At 40.5% G+C, this 19,285-nt stretch overlaps 1 long non-coding RNA gene across 1 annotated transcript; it reads right to left on the reverse strand.

The window, feature by feature from the left end:
- Window positions 1-9,892: 9,892 nt before the first annotated feature.
- Window positions 9,893-12,322, reverse strand: LOC123328703. Its single transcript, XR_006543726.2, has 3 exons — window positions 11,085-12,322; window positions 10,889-11,000; window positions 9,893-10,492 (listed from the first exon to the last, which is right to left on the reverse strand). It is a non-coding gene; the product is annotated as an uncharacterized LOC123328703 (long non-coding RNA).
- Window positions 12,323-19,285: the final 6,963 nt, after the last annotated feature.

The raw sequence follows: 19,285 nt of genomic DNA on the forward strand, positions 1-19,285 counted from the left end.
GAGCCAAAGTTAGAGACTGTGAACTAGGGTGGGGAAAGGAAATACAGAAAGCAAGGAGTGACTGGCTTAAGGTAAAATAAGCATTAAGAAACCATAGCAAGTGAGAAAGTAATAAACACAAAGGGAGCTCTGAGAGGGGACTGGAGAGTCTGGAGTATCGGCAGTCATACACAAAGGCACAGAGGCATAGTGAAAGGAGGGAAAAGAGAAGTGACCTGAAGATTAAGACATTCTATTTTTAAAGCACAGGCAAAATAATTGTATTAGAAGCCCCCTTTTCCAAGAACGAACAGGTGTCCAGAATGTGGTGGAGGCGAGGGGGACAAAATTATTGATGTCATATTTCCCTCCCTTTAGGGGAAGTGAAAAACGGTTAAACATGAAATAGCTGTGTAATACACAGGAATCAACTATTGAGCAAAAGTACTAAATATGTGGTAAGGACAGTTAGTGTTATAGGAGTCTGGAGGCAAAGAAGGCCAAGAAACACTGGTTAAATTTTGATTTAAAAAATCTTAAACTAGGGCTCAAAGGAGAAGCAATTTTCCACAGTAGTTGAGAACTATAGAGATGGCTGTCTATTTTGTTCCCTCTAAACCTATAGGTAGATTTGACCTTAGTTAGGGAAGTTTTCGGAGAAGGCAATGGCAACCCACTCTAGTACTCTTGTCTGGAAAATCCCATGGACGGAGGAGCCTGGTGGGCTGCCGTCTATGGGGTTGCACAGAGTCGGACACGACTGAAGTGACTTAGCAGCAGCAGCAGCAGCAGGGAAGTTTTGGGGCTCTGACCACCATCACATATAATGCCTTACATTGCTCTTTTGGACCTGGACCAACATGAGAAGATGCCACTTCAACCCCAAATGTGTCCCTTTTAGCATTAAGGACTATAATGTTACTTCCTTCATCTGGTTAATCCATCCTGTTCTACCCTAAAACATCTTCATGCATAAATCATCTATATAGAGTCTTCTAGGCCTAAACCAAACAGCATTTGCTGCTCCTCTAACTGAATGAAATTAAAGTGTTTCAGTTAAAGTTTCTGGGGCCCCCGCCTGAATATGGAAGACCACAAATAGTTACTAGTTTCCAATTCTCTGGAAGATACAGAGGACTAGACCACTAAGTCTTTGTTTCATCTTTCTCCAACTTGAAAAATGTTGGAAAACTAAAACTATGTCCCCTGTTTACCTTGCAGTTAGAATTCAGCATAAATTAAGTTCAGTCAAATCTATACCTATGAGATTTAGCAGGGAAGAGGTGAAGGCCATGAAAACACCAGGCATTGCTTGTCCATTTTCCAGTCTCCTAAATACGTTGACAGGCACTGAGGTGTTTACAGTGGTACCTCCTTGGCCCCAGTTCCTTTCTTAGCTCTACAGGTGGCTTTAGAGGGTATAACTGCTCTAGAGAACCCGTCATTCTTAGAAATATTCCTGAAACCTCAGTGTAGAACCTAGCTTTGACTCTTCTACTATATTTTAAGTACTCAGTTTCCTGTATTAAATTCTGCTTAAATTAATTTGACTATCTTCTCTTTCCTTTCTGATAAAATAAATTCTGATACAAACAGCTATAGACGTTTAGAAACTCACTTGTAAGCCAGTGATAATATACTGTTGTACACCATAGTTAATTACACATGGCCACATGTGTTTTTTTGCCCATGGTGCTATACACCATGCCATATAGGACAGAACCAAAAGTACAAGGCAGGATAGCCACAAAAGTGGATTAAATGACTGTATTCAGTTTTCCAAATAGGGTCCCAGGCAACATGAAAATTACCTAAACTCTTTAGTTCTTGTTCCTCTCCTAGACCACTTGTTTTCTACTCTTCAACCAATAATTTGATTGGGGAACTAAATATGCTGACACATCATGCCATTTCCAATCTGCCAATATGTTCCTTCTTATTAATGTGACTTTTAAGGGTTGGGTGGGGTTAAGGGAGGAGCCTTGGTTTGTGTGTGTTTATGGGTTTTCTATTACCCTGAGAGCTTCATTCCAATGACCACAGTTACCTGAAAATGAGATTTCATATATCAGTTTGCTGGAGGAGAAGCCTTTATGCTGATATGAAATAGGTAAGCAAGAATCAGGCTGGTAATTTGATAGTAGTGCCTACACGTGAAGTAATAAGATGATGCCAAAGGATTTTATTGTTGTTGGCCATTTCTGCAAGTCTCATCATAATTTCTATAATTAAACATGTTTGTATTTGTAGTTAAAATATAAGCCAGTTAATAGGAGATCATAAGCTTGAATTTTGTAAGCTGCTTCTACACACAAGCTTTGGGAATTTTGAGACATTTTAGCTATTTTGTGATGCAGTTATTATCCTCCTCAGGCTTCAACTCACAAATATCAGGTTCATTTTTGGTTTTCTTACCCAATTTGCAAATTATCTAGCTCTTAATCATTATCAATTAGCAAAGAAAGCAGCTAAATATTTTTGTTAGTATTAATTTCCTTTCCCTGTATTACACAGTCCTAATCCATTCCAAGTACTTGCCTAAAACATGTAAAAATAATGAACAGTGAGAAAGAAAAAAAAAACAAAAAACAAAAAACCGAGGATATTGATTCATTGTTGAAGACCAGCCCTAATCTAAAACAAAAAGAGGAAACACCATGGTGTATAAAAAGGCCACTCCTCAGTCTTGTATATGGTTTTCAGAATGTATGACTAAGAAATAGTTTTCAGACCCTTCCATTCCACTACCTCCCACTTAGTCCCACTCTGCAGAAGTCCACATGTCATTATATTCCAACATTTAAACAGCTGCCTGGCAAAGATATATTTGGCTTTCCCCCACATGCCCATACATCCATGTCATGCAGATGCAGATGTTACTGGAAGAAGGTGTGTCGTGCATTAAATGCCTGATGGTCTAAGTATATGGACATGTGCTCTTGATGGCACTGTTACTTAACTGGGTTCTTCTTTAGCTCAGACCTAACTTCTAGTCCTGCCCTTTAGTGAGGGTAGTACTGAAATGCACAAGTGTCGCCTCCTTTCATTTAGTGAGAAGCTACCATATTTATAATTAAGAAAAAGGAAAGGATCAGGAGGAAGCAACCTTTTCCGGTTGCCTTGTGTTTCTCTCAGAAAGGGGCTGAGATTCCATAGAAAGGAAGCCAGATTTTTAACCAAGGGGGTCCTACACCCTACACAGTGAAATGAAATGCACATTTCACTCCTTAATTCACTCTTTTACTTTCTGTGTGCTAAACACAAGGATTATTGAGATGAAGAAGTATGATCCCAACCTTCAAGAGCTCACAGTCTCCTGGGGGAGACAAATACATCAAGATATCTGCCCTGCTCAGTGGTTCTTCCTGCCTCTCAGGCACCCGCAGTGCACCCTGGGAGGATCGAGCAGGTGCAACCGGAAGAGAAGCCTTGAACATGTTCTCAGTAAATACGTGAACTTCTCTCAAAATGCGTTGCAGTGGCAGTGGAGGACAAGTTGATGTCATTACATTCCTTTTAGAGAGGAAAAAAAAAAAAAAAAACTGGAAGTAAACTTTTCCACAGCCATCATACAGAGCTGAGATTAGAACCGTTTCTGAAGGCACAGTGACTCAGCCCAACAAAATAGATGTGCTGTTCCAAGCATTGCTTGGCAAAACGCCCTCCTTGCCATGAGTAGAAAAGATGCTACATCTTGTTTCATATTCAGAATATGTTATATAACCCAGTTGGAATTCACTGAAACTATGTTCTCATTTCATTCCAGACCCTTTAGGGACACCTGGAAGTGAACTGTGGGCAACAGACCACCTGTTTCTGTATTTATAGTTTTTTTTTTCCAAAGGCATTTCTTCCTCTTAACCCCCCTTGTTGTGTTAGGGTAGCTACCATTTCCTGTTATGCAAAAGCAAAGGGTTAGAATCAACTGTGAGTCTTGTCTTTATTCCTCCTACTCCTATCTACTCATAACCTAAGCTTTACTCATTCTTTCTGAGGGTCACACACCCAGAAATACACTTACCCTCTTTGCTATCCCCTCCCCGCCCGACTCACATAACATGACACACCACCTCCTGATTCTGCCCATGGCACCCCTCCTACCTGCCTATCAGCTGTCCTGATTTACACTGTCTGATTTGTCTTCCTACATTTCTCCTGTCATCAATGAATCATCAACCTCATGACAAAACCTTAAACACTCTCTTCTTCGTACAAGAAATAATCTTAGCCCAATCCCTATCTTCTTTCCAGACTCATGTTCATTGGTCTTCTTCTCAATTCCTTACACAATCATTTTCTAGTTATTGTTCATATTCACCTGGAGTTCCGAGTTTCATTGTGGATCATGCCACTGGCCTTTCCTGGATTACTTTATGTATGTGCGTGTGTGCTCAGTCACATCAGTTGTGTCTGACTCTGTAACTCTATGGACTGTAGCCCACCAGTCTCCTCAGTTGATGGAATTCTCCAGGCAAGAATACTGGGGTAGGTTGTCATGCCTTTCTCCAGGGGAACATCCTGACCCAGAGATTGAACCAGTATTTCCTGCATTACTGGCAGATCCTTTATAGACTGAGCCACCGGGGAAGCCCTGGATTACTTTACATCTAGTACAAAATCCAGCTCTTTGACTCTGCCTCAGCCTCTGGAAATCTTTCCTGATTGCTAATTACATTTTCCTTCTACTGTGAGCTCTCAAATGCCTTATAATCCATAACCTTAATGTGGACTTCACCTTAGCAGGCTTGATTGGGAAAAGCTGTCTCTTTACACCTATGCATCAAATATTCTTGCTGCTGCTAAGTCACTTCAGTCGTGTCCGACTCTGTGCGACCCCATAGACAGCAGCCCACCAGGCTCCCCCGTCCCTGAGATTCTCCAGGCAAGAACGCTGGAGTGGGTTGCCATTTCCTTCTCCAATGCAGGAAAGTGAAAAGTGAAAGTGAATTCACTCAGTCGTGTCCGACTCTTCGAGACCCCATGGACTGCAGCCCACAAGTCTCCTCCGTCTATGGGATTTTCCAGGCAAGAGTACTGGAGTGGGGTGCCATTGCCTTCTCTATCAAATATTCCTACTGAGGGCTTAATGTATGCAAATCATTGTGATAAATGTCTTGTTATTTCATCTAATAAAATCTTGCAAAAGTCTCATCAATAAGATAATAAATAAATAAATCCCTGCAGGACTTAGAGCCACACAGCTAGCTAGCATTCTGTCTGGACTGGGAGCTCAGATCTGTCAGACAGTAGGTCCATACAGTTTCCCTTGTGATTTTATACCAAAAGTTGTTTGATTAAAAAAAAAAAAGACACTATGCCTAGGACCTCCTTAGAACTCACTGGCCATTGAAAGTGAAAGTCACTCAGTCATGAACAACTCTTTGTGACTCCATAGAATTCTCCAGGCTAGAATACTGGAGTGGGTAGATTTTCCCTTCTCCAGGTGATCTTCCCAACCCAGGGATAGAACCCAGGCCTCTCATATTGTGGGTGGATTCTTTACCAGCTGAGCCACAGGGAAGCCCAAGAAATATTGCAGTAGGTAACCTATCCCTTCTCCAGGGAATCTTCCCAACCCAGGAATTGAACCAGGGTCTCCTGCATTGCAGGCAGATTCTTTACCAACTGAACTATCAGGGAAGCCCATTAATATAAGGCATAATATTTTAAGGGTGTTCTGTAATCTCAATTTTGAGTAAGAATAACTGGAGTTTAAGCCAACTATAGGCTTTATAGGATCGGGCTTCCCTGGTGGCTCAGCTGGTAAAGAATCTGCCTATAATGCAGGAGACCTGGGTTTGATCCCTAGGTTGGGAAGATACCCTAGAGAAGGGAACGGCTACCCACTCCAGTATTTTGGCTTGGAAAATTCCATGGACTCTATAGTCATGGAGTTGGACACGACTGAGCAACTTTCACCTTCACTATACAGGTTCTAAGTGTATAGTTACATTTAGAGTCTCAAGAAGTACACACCTGAATCCAACCCCAATAGAAGTGTACGAATGCAGATTTGGCCATTGTTGGGAGAGGGAAGATCTTAAAAATCACTCCTGTAAGTGAGTAAACAGAAGGTTCAATGTGTCTGCCAGACCTTTCCTCCTTGCCATTAGATTTGAGGTTACGATGCTGAAACATATCCTTCAGTTTATGCTTTGACATAGAGGATAATGACATCAAATTTGTGAATTTATATAGAACTGCTCTTTGTAAACTGGTCCTCTGGGAAAACCTTCTGCCATTTATCTCCAATACAATTAGGCCATCCCAAGCGGCCCCAGTGAGAAGTAGTGACCAGTTATATTGTCATTGTTCCAGAGAGAGTGTAAAATCCATCTTGAGACAAATCTCCTTCATATATAGAAAATTCTTCATTATACCAGATCAGAAACAGGAGTATCAAGCATCTGAGGTTCCTTAAAACACTGAGGAGAGATATGACTTGGTTTGAGTTCAAAAAGTTGGTGTCTGCAAGGCCAGTGATTAAGGAAGTTTTTTGTAAAACTCAGAGGTTCTGTGACGATTCTGGCTACTAAGAATATCAATCTCTGAGAGGAAAGATAACTAGAGTCAGGTTAAAGAATAATATTTGCATCTTCACTGTGGGTGCATGAAGCTATACACCACTAGAGTTAGCTAATATTATGCAGGCTTTGAAAAGAGATGTTTTGTGACTAGGACAACCTAGGGAGAATAAAAAGTCTGATTTGATGAGAAGCCTCTGGTAAAATTAGAACCTGTTTCTATGCTTATTCACAGAAAATAGAAAGTAATGAAAATTGAAAGAGTGGCAGAGGAATCTTGCAAAAATCTTGACAAGATGGCAATCTAGAATTCAATAGAGCTGATTTTGTCTTTCTCTATAGTTTCTTCAATTTTTTTCTCATCCTTCCCATTTCTTTTTCTTTCTTTCTCTCTCAAATAGAGACACGTTTCTCAGTATATTCATTATATGCATAAAAACAGTATTTTCAGAGCACGTATAAGCTTTTAAAGAAGAGACTCTTGCATTGAACAACAGGGAGACTGCTTATCAACAACCCATCAACAAACATTTATATTCTGGTGTGAACTCTTAACTAAAGGAACAGAGTAAGGTTCTAGAGAGAGGGAAAGTGGTTGATCATAGGCAAGATTCAAGGACTAGGCTGTCGGCACTTGTCTGATATCATGATTTAGAAATGGTTTATTATATCAAGAGCCAGGTATAGAACCTGGACACCAGCATGTTTAACAAGGGGGGTCAAACAGAAGCTGAAGCCGGAGCACAAAGCATGACTGAAGCGTGTTACCCACAGAGGACAGTTAATATCCATGTCAGGAGACATGGAATTAACCAATTTGAATCAGCACAGCATTCATTAATTGCTTCGATCTATGCTCCACAGGCTTCAGAGTGTAAATACAGCCAGGATCAGATTCCGTAGACCAAAGCACACTCTTAAGTCAAAGTTGGGGGTACAAAAGAAGAAATCATGAGAGGAAAGTGAAGTCTTAATCCCAGTTCCTTCAGAAAAACACCTGTAAATTGCTATTGAATCAACCACAATATGAAGTGGTCTGCTTATTTCAGAGAATCAGGGTCTGATCCCTGGGCATATTTGGGACAGGCCAGGGGTTCAGTCTGATTCTGCAAGCTAGGAGCAGCTCAGGTCAGTGATGACCTTTTCTCTTGTTGCCCACTTTTACATAAGAGAAGAAATAGTATCATGGAAGTGGGTGGGGCTTCTCATAGACGTGTTGTAAGGGGTAGTGGTAATTATACATATGAAGCATGGAGTACACTTCCTGGTGAATAAATAAAGTACTCAGATATTCTGAATATGTGTGGCTATCAAAGGACGATCTGCTTTACATTAATCCCTTGGGCCCCTATTTAATCTCCATCCCCAATTCTTCTTCACTGTGCCCTTATGCTATATGGATTTTGTTTTCATAGCAACACAAATACACACAACACACACACACACACACACACATATGGCCTTGTATGTGAAGTTAGATAATATTTTTAAGTTAATGTTTTATTCTTTTCATGGTCATAAATGTGCTAGGAAGAGCAGGCCCTGATGAAACACTTGTGTTCTGGAAGAAAGCCTTAATGTTCCAATTACTTATTTTTCCACTCTCAGAGTAGTTTGTTAGAATACCCTGTTTCCCATGTGATCTGTGTCTTGGCATAGTTTCTTGGAGTCCATCTGATGCTTTCTCACACAGCCTGGGAGTCTTGTGCATGAGCCCATGGCAGCTGTAACAGGTCCTGAAATTCTATCACAGGCCAGGTTTTCTTGGCCACAGTGTAAGCACTTGTGTGTCCAGCTAGAAGAATGAGTAGTTCATTGAAATTGTTAACTACAGATGTATTTTCCACCTATGGGCTGCCATGCAACTTCTTGCCTAGAAGTACAATTAATATCTCCTTATAGATGTGTAGAATAGACCTCTCAATCATCATTTGTCTTCAAGATGAACTTTTTTAAAATTGTGATGCTGATTCAGAGACACTCTTCCGTGTCATCTTTTGGCATGATATTTAACCTCTTTAAGCCATAGTGTCCTCATCTATAATACTGGCAAAATAGCACCTTCCTAATATGAATTTTTTCAGACTTACAAGTGTACATGAAAGTGAAAGTGAAGTCGCTCAGTCATGTCTGACTCTTTGCGACCCCATGGACTGTAGCCTATCAGGTTCCTTCCTCCACAGGATTTTCCAGGCAAGAATACTGGAGTGGGTTGCCATTTCCTTCTCCAGGAGATCTCCCCAACCCAGGGATTGAATCTGGGTCTCCCACATTGTAAGTAGACACTTTACCATCTGAGCCACCAGGGAAGTCTACATAAGTTGTCTTAAAAATCAAGGGATTGAAGGGTTACAAGACCAGTAAGTGGGGAAAAGATAGTTTTCAACATCTATGTGCTGGGAAAACTCAATATCCACATGAAAAGGAATGAACTTGGACCCTTATCTAATACCATATAAAAAATCAACTCAAAATGGGTCAGAAACTACAGTGTAAAACCAAAAATCTATAAAAGTCTTAGATATAAATACATGGCAAAATTTCATGACATCATTGGTTTTGGCAATTATTTCTTGCATATGATATGAAAAGCACAAGCAACAGAAGAAGAACAGACAAACTGAATTCCCTGAAACTTTTAGAATTTTGTGTGTCAAAACACTATCAGGAGAATAAAAATTAAATCCACAGAGTGGAGGAAAATTTTGCGAACCATATGTCTGATGAAGAGTAATATCCAGAATATGAAGAGAATCCCTAAAACTCAATAACAAAAAACAGCCCAGTTCATAAATGAGCAAAGGACTCAAAGACATTTCTCCAAAGAAGATATATAAATGACTAATCAGCACATGAAAAGATTCTCAACCTAACTAATCTTAGGAAATTCAAATCAAAATTATTTCCCTGGCAGTTCAGTAGTTAAATCTTAACCCTCCAATGCAGGCGGCACAGGTTTGATCCCTGGTCAGGGAACTAAGATCCCACATGCCCTGTGGCTAAAACATAAAAAAGAAGCAATATTGTATACTATAATAAATTCAATAAAGACTTTGAAAATGGTCCACATCAAAACAATCTTAAAAAAAACCAGATATACCAAATCACATTCATATGGTTACTATCAAAAAAATAGAAAAACAAAACATGTGTTGATTAGGATGTGAAAAAATTAGAACCCTTGGACACTGTTTGTAGGATTGTAAAATGGTACAGTTGCTGTGGGAAAAAAAAAAAAAGTTTAGCAGTTACTCAAAAATTTAGAAATAATATTACCATATGAACCAGCAATTCCACTCCTGGGTCTGCACCCCACAGAATTGTAAGTAGGGTCTTGAATAGATATTTGTACACACATGTTCATAGCAGCATTAATGATAGCTAAGATGTGGAAGCAATCAAAGTGTCCATCAATGGAAGAAAGGATAAGCAAAATGTTTTATGCATATGTAATTGAATATTGTTCAGTCTTAAAAAAGGAAGGGAATTCTGACATATGCTTCAATATGAAAGATATTTACAGACCTGCTAAGTGAAATAAGCTAGTCACAAAAACGACAAATTAGCATGTTTCCACTCTTAAATGAGATCTTAAAGTAGCCAAAATCAAAGGCATAGAAAGTAGAATGATGGTTGCCAGTGGTTGGCAGGAAGAGGGAATGGGAAGCTTTTATTCAATAGACAGGGGATTTCAGTTTTACAAGATGAAAAGAATTTTGGAGATGGATGGTGGTGATGATAGTACAAATTATAAATGTACTTAATACCACTGAACTGTACACTTAAAAATTGTTAAGATGGTTAAGTTCTGTGTTACCACAAAAATTTTAACCCCAGTGAATCCATGAAGTAGCAAGTCACCTCAGAATAAACTGGGGACTTGGGGATTGACTGGATGCGTGAGTTTGAGTCTAAGAGCTTTGTAGAAGAATGAGTCCCTTGGTCTCCAGTGGCTACTTGAGTGATCATCGTCCTTTGTCTTATGTTACCTAGAAAACCAAGACATGCAGCATTTTAGGCTCTGTGGAAGGTATGTAATTAGCATAAAACAGCTCTTGTCCTCAATGAGGTTGTAGTTCAGTTGAGGAGAGAAAAATCATACTTCCTTTCTTAGTCCCCTTCAGCTCTTCTGTCTTGTTTAGCTGCCTTAAAGAAAGCCTCATGCCTTGCAAAGTTTGACCTATTTTTCATAGGGAGAAGCCTGCAGATCAGTGGCAGCAACTATTACTCTTGCTAAAATTTCTCATATAATGGAGGAAAATTTAGAGTGTGAAGTAAAACACATCCCAAGCTAAATTGGGAGCCCCAAAGCAAGCCCATGTAAAAGCTCATCCTTTAAGGTTGAGTTCTCAGTCTCCTGCACTGACTCACCAAACAGAACTTACCCTAAAGTGAAGCCTCCTTCCTTTTCCAGTAATCAGCTTTAAAAATCTTCCATTTCCCCCATCTTGTTTCCGTACTACTTAAAACTCTGATCTCCAAAGCTTTGTTGAGGCTCTGGAAAAATTGGAGGTCAATAATTTAGGGACCCAGTGTCTAGTGCTTCTTTCTTTGATTCTAAGTAAGAAGCAGGAAATTTACCTGTAGGAAAGTCAGCACCAAGAACATTGCTATGGATGCTTCTCTTCACGTCCTTTAAAAGAAGGGACTTCACAACATTATATGGCAAACTTCAGAGAAATCAAAGGCAAGTGGGTATGCAAACTATGGAGGTTCTCATTGTTGGGGGTCTCTGATTTTGAGAGCTCAAGCCTAGATTAATAATAAAAAAAAGTGGAGCATTTTGTGGAATCAGCAGATAGTTTGGATAGGGAGAGGAATGGGGGCGGGGAAATATGCTTTTCTATTGCCAGCTCCACAGCTTTTTCTAATTTAATGACCCAGTTTTGCTAACTTTTAGTGGCTTTCATTTCCCACCACACCACTTCTTTTCTTTCCCTTCTCTCCCCCTTCTTTCTTGCTCTTCATGTTGCTTCTGTCTGTAACACCAACAATAATCACTGTGGTATTGTTGGCGTAGGCAGTTTTGAAGAGTCAGAAGTGTGCTGTAATTGAAGAGTTCATTACCAAGATCAGTTGGTTCCTTGATTACAGTGGCAAGGTGAAATATTTATCCTCACCAAAAAGCTCCCCCACAACCATTTCCGAAGTCACCCACTTTTCACTCTTTTTTTTTTTTCATTCGAACCCCAATGAGCTTGTCAGCAAAATTAAAGGTATGTCATTCACATCGTGCCTGCATTGCAAGGACTATAAACCTGCCAACCTCTTTGATGAAATAAAAGGGTTTTATTTATGATTCATGTAGGAATATGAGGTTATTTTTATTCCGTCAGTACACTAATAATCACATGAGGGCTCGGGAAATGAGGAGCCCAACTGACAGGGAAGGTTCTGATAAAGGGGAGCCCTCTAGGGTGTTTGCCCCTCTTTGTAATCTCCTTTCTAGTGTGAGGTTATGAGCATGGCAGAGTGTGAGCCAGATATAAGGCTTGGCTGCAGGAACAAAGACAGTTGCAATCCATCAGGACTTGGGTTGCCATTCGATGAAGGGGAGGAAGGAAAAAAAAAAAAAAAAACAAAAAAAACACGCAGTCCCTTCAACGAAAAAAAGTTTTGCTCCGGCCTCAGGTTAGCAATTTGGAGCCTCCCCAGTTTCCTGTGATGTCTCCAGTTCAAAAGACAGCCAATCTTCCAGTCTGCACTCCTACTGGGCATTCTAGCCAAAGTTAAAAAAAAAATAATAGTATAAAAAGATGAGTAAAAGAAAGAGAAAGGAAGAAAAGCCAATTGGCCAGGTTCCTTCCATAATCATTAACCATTTGTTCCTGCCACCCAATGTCCTTGGTTAAGGTGATCTGACTTAAAGGCAAACAAATGTGGCTGAGTCTATTTCAAAGGACACCCTTTTCTTGTGATTTCAAACACTCACATAATTTGGGGTCCCTTTCATCTTTGTTCCTGCTCTAGGAAGTACTTGGAAGTTATTTTAATTCAAGTTGGGGGTAAATTCTCATTCCTGCCCAGTCCTCCCATTGAGATGACCTCAAGCAATTCTGAATAAAAAGTTATCACTGCATGAACTGGGCAGCATTAAGACCTGTGATTTGTTCAACAGTGACATCTTGGCAGAGAAACACAAAGGCCTACAATCTACTGACGATAAAGTGCAAGGAAGTTCGCTGGAGGAAGGAAAATAATACTAATTCTTTATTCAATAGTCAGTGAGTAAAATGAGGTGCTTTTTTAAAAAGGTTAAGTAAGTGAAAATTAATAGAGGAGGAAGTGGCAACCCACTCTAGTATTCTTGCCTGGAGAATCCCATGGACAGAGAAGCCTGGTGGGCTACAGTTCCTGCAGTCGCAAAGAGTTGGACGTGACTGAAGTGACTTAGCACACATGCGTGGAAGTGAAAAGTAAATTTAAAATGGCAGTATCTGTTCAAGTGAGGCAGGGTTGGTTATTTAAAGGGACCCACTGAAAGAGTCATTTTAATGGCAAAGTGCCCATCAGTGTTATCTGCAGGTGTTTATGTAAATATATATGTGTGTGTCATTCTAGGGAAGGTGTCACACCAGCAGGGACTCTGGTTTGAAAATTAGGGGTCCTGGCTGTTCCTTCAGAACTGAGATTTCAGTTCTCCAGTGTTTGTCTTCCTTATACTACAGGACAGGGCACCTATTCCAAGGATTTGATTGCAGTTGTCGAACCATGGTTTGTGAGATAATGAAATATTCTTCCAGGATGGCCAATTACCTGGAAGTATTATTTCCAGAAGTAAAACTTTGTACCCCAAAGTAACTACAGCTTGGGCTATACTTCCTGTGAGAAGGCATAAACGATGTTTCAGCCTAGGACGTCTGCTTGGGCACTTGGGACAAGTGATTGAAGTTTCACCTGTCACCCTGCACTATTATGAAATCAGAGAAAAATGCTTTTCTTGGGAACTGTCTAGTTAAAATCATTAATCTCTTCAGGGAGCCAATTTTTTCTTTGGGTTTCAATGCATAAGCTATAAGGGAACCCTTAGTTTAACAGACGTGGCATGTTTGAAAGCATCCTTTGCTGGAAGCCCAGGAATCCTGTACATTATTCTAGTCTTTGTTCCATGGCTCAACTTCCGGGTGGGCTTTAGCAAGTGGCCTAATATCTGTGTGTGCCTTAAGGTCAGCATCTTCAGAACAGGATTCTCCTAGCCTCTTGATTGACTGTTTAAATGACAAATGGGTGTGAGTATTTGGGAAAGGATAAAGCTTGATACAGGTTTCCCTGGTGGCTCAGATGGTAAAGAATCCACCTGCAATGGGGGAGACCTGGGATTGATCCGGTGTTGGGAAGATCCCTTGGAAGATGGCATAGCAACCCACTCCAGTATTCTTGCCTGGAGAATTCCCATGGACAGAGGTGCCTGGCAGGCTATAGTCCATGGGATTGCAAACAGTCAGACACAACTGAGTGACAAAGCACACACACACATACAAAGCTTGGTAGGTACAGAGTCAAGCTGTTTCAAGTGTGAAATTCTAGTTCAAAAATGGCTCTATCATAGTGTATGCCAACCAGTCTTACATCTGGGTGCTAGAAAGTGCTCCTCATCTAAAGATAGAAGCTGTCATTTCTCTTGTTGACTTTGGATGGGGAAGAACTATGAATGACAGAGCCCAGATGGGCAACTGTTCCATCTTACACTGTCCCACCCCCCCCTCACCCCTGCAACCCACAGAATTTATTACAGAAAACAGCTGCCAAGTGGTCACTGTCAGAACAAAGTGATAGAATTCCTGAGCCCCCAAATATTCTAGAACAATCTAGTTCATGGCGTCCAGAGATTCCAGTTCAGTTCAGTTCAATCGTTCAGTTGTGTCCAACTCTTTGCGACTCCATGGTCTGCAACACGCCAGGCCTCCCTGTCCATCACCAACTCCTGGAGTTTACTCAAACTCATGTCCATTGAGTCGGTGATGCCATGGCCTTCTTTATTTTTATTAAAATTACACAGAAATGATTCATCCTCCATCTTGGTAGCATTAGATAATGGACAAAAACAGTTGCTATGGAAGTATTTAAGAAATTACAGCACTTCTCTAGTCTCAAAGAGTGATCTTTAAATGCAGCCTCTTTCACCCTGGCAGAGAAAATACTGAGATGTCTGAGTAAGTGGCCCCGCACCTTCATTCCCACAGCCAGAAAGAACACCTGTCCCAGTGCCAGGAGGTACAGCAGGTAACTTCTCCATCAGCCCTAGATTTCATTTTCCTGGAGCAAGGAGGTTCATTACACTCCCTTTATCAGCAGTGAGGTTTACAGCTGAATCCATAAGAGATATCCATGCGAAACACGAGCCGAGAGAGAGGCACTGCATCTCACCATTAATAAGCCCTCTTCTGGGATCCGGCATTAGCGAGATTCAGCGGATCATGGAGCACAGGGGTATCATTTTTACATGATTACTCTAAATTCTTAAACCAGAGGCTTAAGAGAGAGGCTTCTTACAAAAGCAGCCGTGGGAATTGTTGAGTGATTGGTTACAACACTTGCAGTGGGTTAAACCACTTCAGGTAGCTTCACTTGTGGGGCTTACAACCAGGCATTGAGCAACCTGCTTTCTGAAGGAAGGGGTGAGGGTGCAGAAAGAAGGAAAGGGATGTCATGAGGGAAAGGGGAGAGATTTACTCTGTTCGCCTTGGTGGGGAGCCCTCCTCATTCACAGCACCTGCAGCCCTGGTGAGCCCCACTCCCGCCCCTGCTATATTTTCCTGGTTACTCACCAGTTCCAAGTTTGGAATTATCTGCTTTTAGATCACTAATGCCACTGCTTGTGTTTAAAGAGGCTGACACTTGTCTCCATAAATTCACTTCTTCCTTCTCTAAAAATGAGAGGCCGGGTTAGACTGACTGATTCAGACAACCAGGAAACTGCCCTCTTGGTACATACTGATATTTTCTAAAATAACATTGATCTGCTGAAAAGAAAGACCTGATGCTATTTCTTTTATTGGTCCAAATACCAATGACTCCTGAAATCTACAGAGAAAACCTTCCCTGAGATGCTGTGCCAAGTGTGCTGGGTGGTACTCTGCCGGACCTCTCTGTCTGGGCATTGACTGAAGCTTGATTCCATCAGCTCAGGTCAGGGGCTACCAGCCTCCAAATAGAAAAAGCCAACACTCAAAACAAGGGCACTTTCTCAGAGGAAATGTGATGCATCTTTCCGCTTTGCCTCTGAATGTAGGAAGCCCTGAGGGCAGGGCCAAAGTCTCATCACACTTTCAGTATTTGAACCCTAAAGATGCAGCTTGTGTCTTGCAGGTGTATTGTTTGAAGCCTCATCTTACCCTTCATCAGAGTGGGCTTTGTGCTATTCTCTCATTGTTTCAAAGTTGGTGTCACCTCCCACACTGAAAGACTAAGCGGTTGAAGGGTCGGGACTGTGCTGTACACTTCTTTTGAACACTTGATGGCTTCTAGCACAGCCCTGGCCATATTTGACATACTAAAAACAGACTGTTTTCAATGGAAATTCAATTTGTGTTTTAGACTCTTTCTCCTGAAGCCTCTGACACTTATTTGAAAAGTGTTTTCAAAATGTTTACATCTATCTGAGATCTAGTTATCTATACTGTTATGGGCTGAATCATAACCTCCCCCAAATTTATAAACTGAAGCCTTAACTCCAATGTGACTGTCTTCAGAGATAAGGCTTTTAAGGAGGAAGATAAGGTTAACGAGGCCATAAGGGTAGAAATCCAATCCAAGAGGACAGGAGCCTTTGCTGGAATTCCAGGAATCCTGTACATTATTCTAGTCCTTGTTCCACAGCTCAGCTTCTGTGTGGGCTTTAGCAAGTGGCCTAACATCTGTGTGCACCTCAGTGTCAGCATGTCTAGAACAAGATTCTCCTAGCCTCTTGACTAAGTGACAAATGAAATACTGGGTGTGAGTATCTTAAGAAGAGGAAGAGACACCAGAGATCATTCTGGGCACAATCTCAGGGGAAATGCCCAAGGAAGATATAACAAGAAGCTGGCTTTCTGCAAGCCAGGAAGGCAGACCTCAGCAGAAACCAACTCTGTTGGTACCTTGATCTTGAACTTCTATTCTCCAGAACTGTGGGAAGATACACTTCTGTTGTTTAAGCCACCCAGTCTATGATATCTTGTTATGGCAGCCCAAGCAGACTCACGCACACACCTACCCATTTTACAAAGGATTCAGAGAGATGAGTGGTCACACTGTGACAAAGCCAGGGTCAAAACGCACATCTGCTCTCACACTGTGCTCACTTCACTCTCATGTTGCAGTTGAGGAGTGTGGAAAATACTGGGAGGGAATGGAAGGGTATTGAAGTCCACAAACGAAATCTTGGCATTAAACCATACTGGGTTGCTTTTGTTATCTTCTCCTTTGCGTGTCGATTGATCTGAGATACAACAGCCTTTGGAAACCTACTGACCTGCAGATAGTGGGAAGGGATGGCTGGTAGCTTCTTCTGGAAGTCATATACCTTAGCAAATCTCAAAATCAGTTGCAAGAGAAAGTTTTCCATGAACTAGTGTAAGGAAGCACCATCTAAAGAGAGATTTTGTTCTGTTTCTCCCAGATCATGCATGTGTATATTCAGATTGCTGTTCAGAACTTTTCTCTCATAAAAATGAGAGGATTGACAGCTGTTAGGACAACAGACTGACAATTTGGAAAATAAAATTAACCTTTAGATCTAAGACGGATTAAAGATCTATGTATTAAATAAGCTATAAATATACTGGAAGAAAATTTAAGTCAGTATTAATTTAATTTTGAAGTCGAAGTCTTTCTACATGTGAAGTTGAAGACAAATTCCAAAATAAAATATATTTTTTTACCTCATAAAAGTCAATATCTGTATAATAACAAATCAAATTATTGATCATTAAAAATCATAAACATAATATTTCAAGAAATGTATTTGAAATACATAGCCATAAAGAGTTAATACACTTAATATGTGAACAGTTCTTCTTAGTTAATAAGAATAAGACAAACATTGCAAGAATACAGTGGGCATAAGCAATTCCTAAAATAGAAAATTCAAATGGCAAGCATATAGTTAAAAAAAGTTCATCTTCTCTATGAGCCAAATAAATGCACAATTAAAAAAGAAAATATTTTTATATCAGAACATATGGGTAATAGTTTTCTAATTATAATATCTGGGTTGGCAAGAGTATGTTTCCTCACTTGTATAAAGTGTTACTAAGAGGGAAAATCAAGATACATTTTTGGGGGGACATTTTTAAACTTATCAAAAGCTTTAAAATCTATTACCCTTTAACTTGACAATTCCACCACTAGAAATTTGTACTAATGAAAATTTGAACAAATAGGCATATACACAGGAATGTTCATCAAAAGATTGTTTATAAGGGTAGAAGTTTTGGGAAAAGCTAAAAGCACTGACTAAATAATCATACATATGGCTAATGGAATAGCCATTAAAATGATAATGAAGATGGTATGGACCTGCCAATATGCAAATGTATTGATGTATGATGGTGTATTGATAAGTGAACAAAACAACCTATAAATTATATATATGTGCTGTGCTTAGTCGCTCAGTTGTGTCCAACTCTTGTGACCGCATATACTGTAGTCCGTGGGATTCTCCAAGCAAGAATACTGGAGTGGATTGCCATTTCCTCCTCCAGTCCAACTCTTTAGGAACCCACAAACTGTAGCCCTCTAGGCTCCTCTGTCCATGGAATTTTCTCGGCAAGAATATTGGAGTGGGTTGCCATTCCCTTCTCCTATATATATATATAAAATGTGTGTGTATACAAAATTTCTGAAGAATACACAACCAAGGCTAATAGTTTAACATGAGTTTTCTCTCTGGGTATCAGTTCCAATTATGCTATTTAATTTTTCTTTGTATTCTTCCAAATTTCCTAATTTTCTAATAATAATCCTGCTTTTCTTGCAAAAAAAAAAAAAAAAGAACAGCCACAACAAAAAGGATGAGACAAAAGGACAGAAGATATAATTGGAGAAATACTTTTTGAAGTGGAAGTAATGAGAGAATTCTTACTCTACTGGCTGCTCTCAGTGTTTCTAAAACTGTGGTCTGAGCATCAGGACCATTGGGAGGCCTTGTTAGAAGTGTAAATTCCAGAGTCCTACTCAGACTTATTAAAATCTGGATCTCTGGGACAAAGCCTGAGTATCTAACCATTTAACAAGCTCCCCAGGTGGTTTTTATGTACTATAAGGTTTGAGGACTATGGCTGCAGAAATCAACTAGATCCTTTAAGTTTCAGAGTTACTGAATAACGGTCAGTTGCACTGAGTGGCAATCCCATGCTAAGTGGCTTCTGGTAGCTCTTATCTGAGCAATGACGGCTGGATGTTCACTAAGCCCGGGAGTGGTGCAGCTCAGGGTATCCTGGATACAAGGAGAAAAGCTCCTCTTCTACCTTGCACTGATCCTTGCTTTCTCTAGACCTTCCCCTTCCATGATTTGTGGACCACAGAAATCCCTGATCTCTTAAGTCTCTGCAAGTATCAAATGTCTCAGGGTACTTTCAAGAAATGACAAAGTAGACATTATTCTCTGGGAAAGAGCTCCAAGGGCTGGAGAAGAAAGACGCCACTTAGGAACCTGCCCAAGGAGGCAGAGTTGGAGTAGAGTGAAGAGAGGCATCCAAAGAGACTGAAGTCCTCCCCAGGCTGAGGTTCTGTTAGAGTGGATTGAGGGAAAGAGGAGAAAAGGTTCTTTTTAAAACCAGCCAGTTTTCCAGGGGTGTAAG

This window comes from Bubalus bubalis, chromosome 12, assembly GCF_019923935.1.
Source record: "Bubalus bubalis isolate 160015118507 breed Murrah chromosome 12, NDDB_SH_1, whole genome shotgun sequence".
NCBI lineage: Eukaryota > Metazoa > Chordata > Mammalia > Artiodactyla > Bovidae > Bubalus > Bubalus bubalis.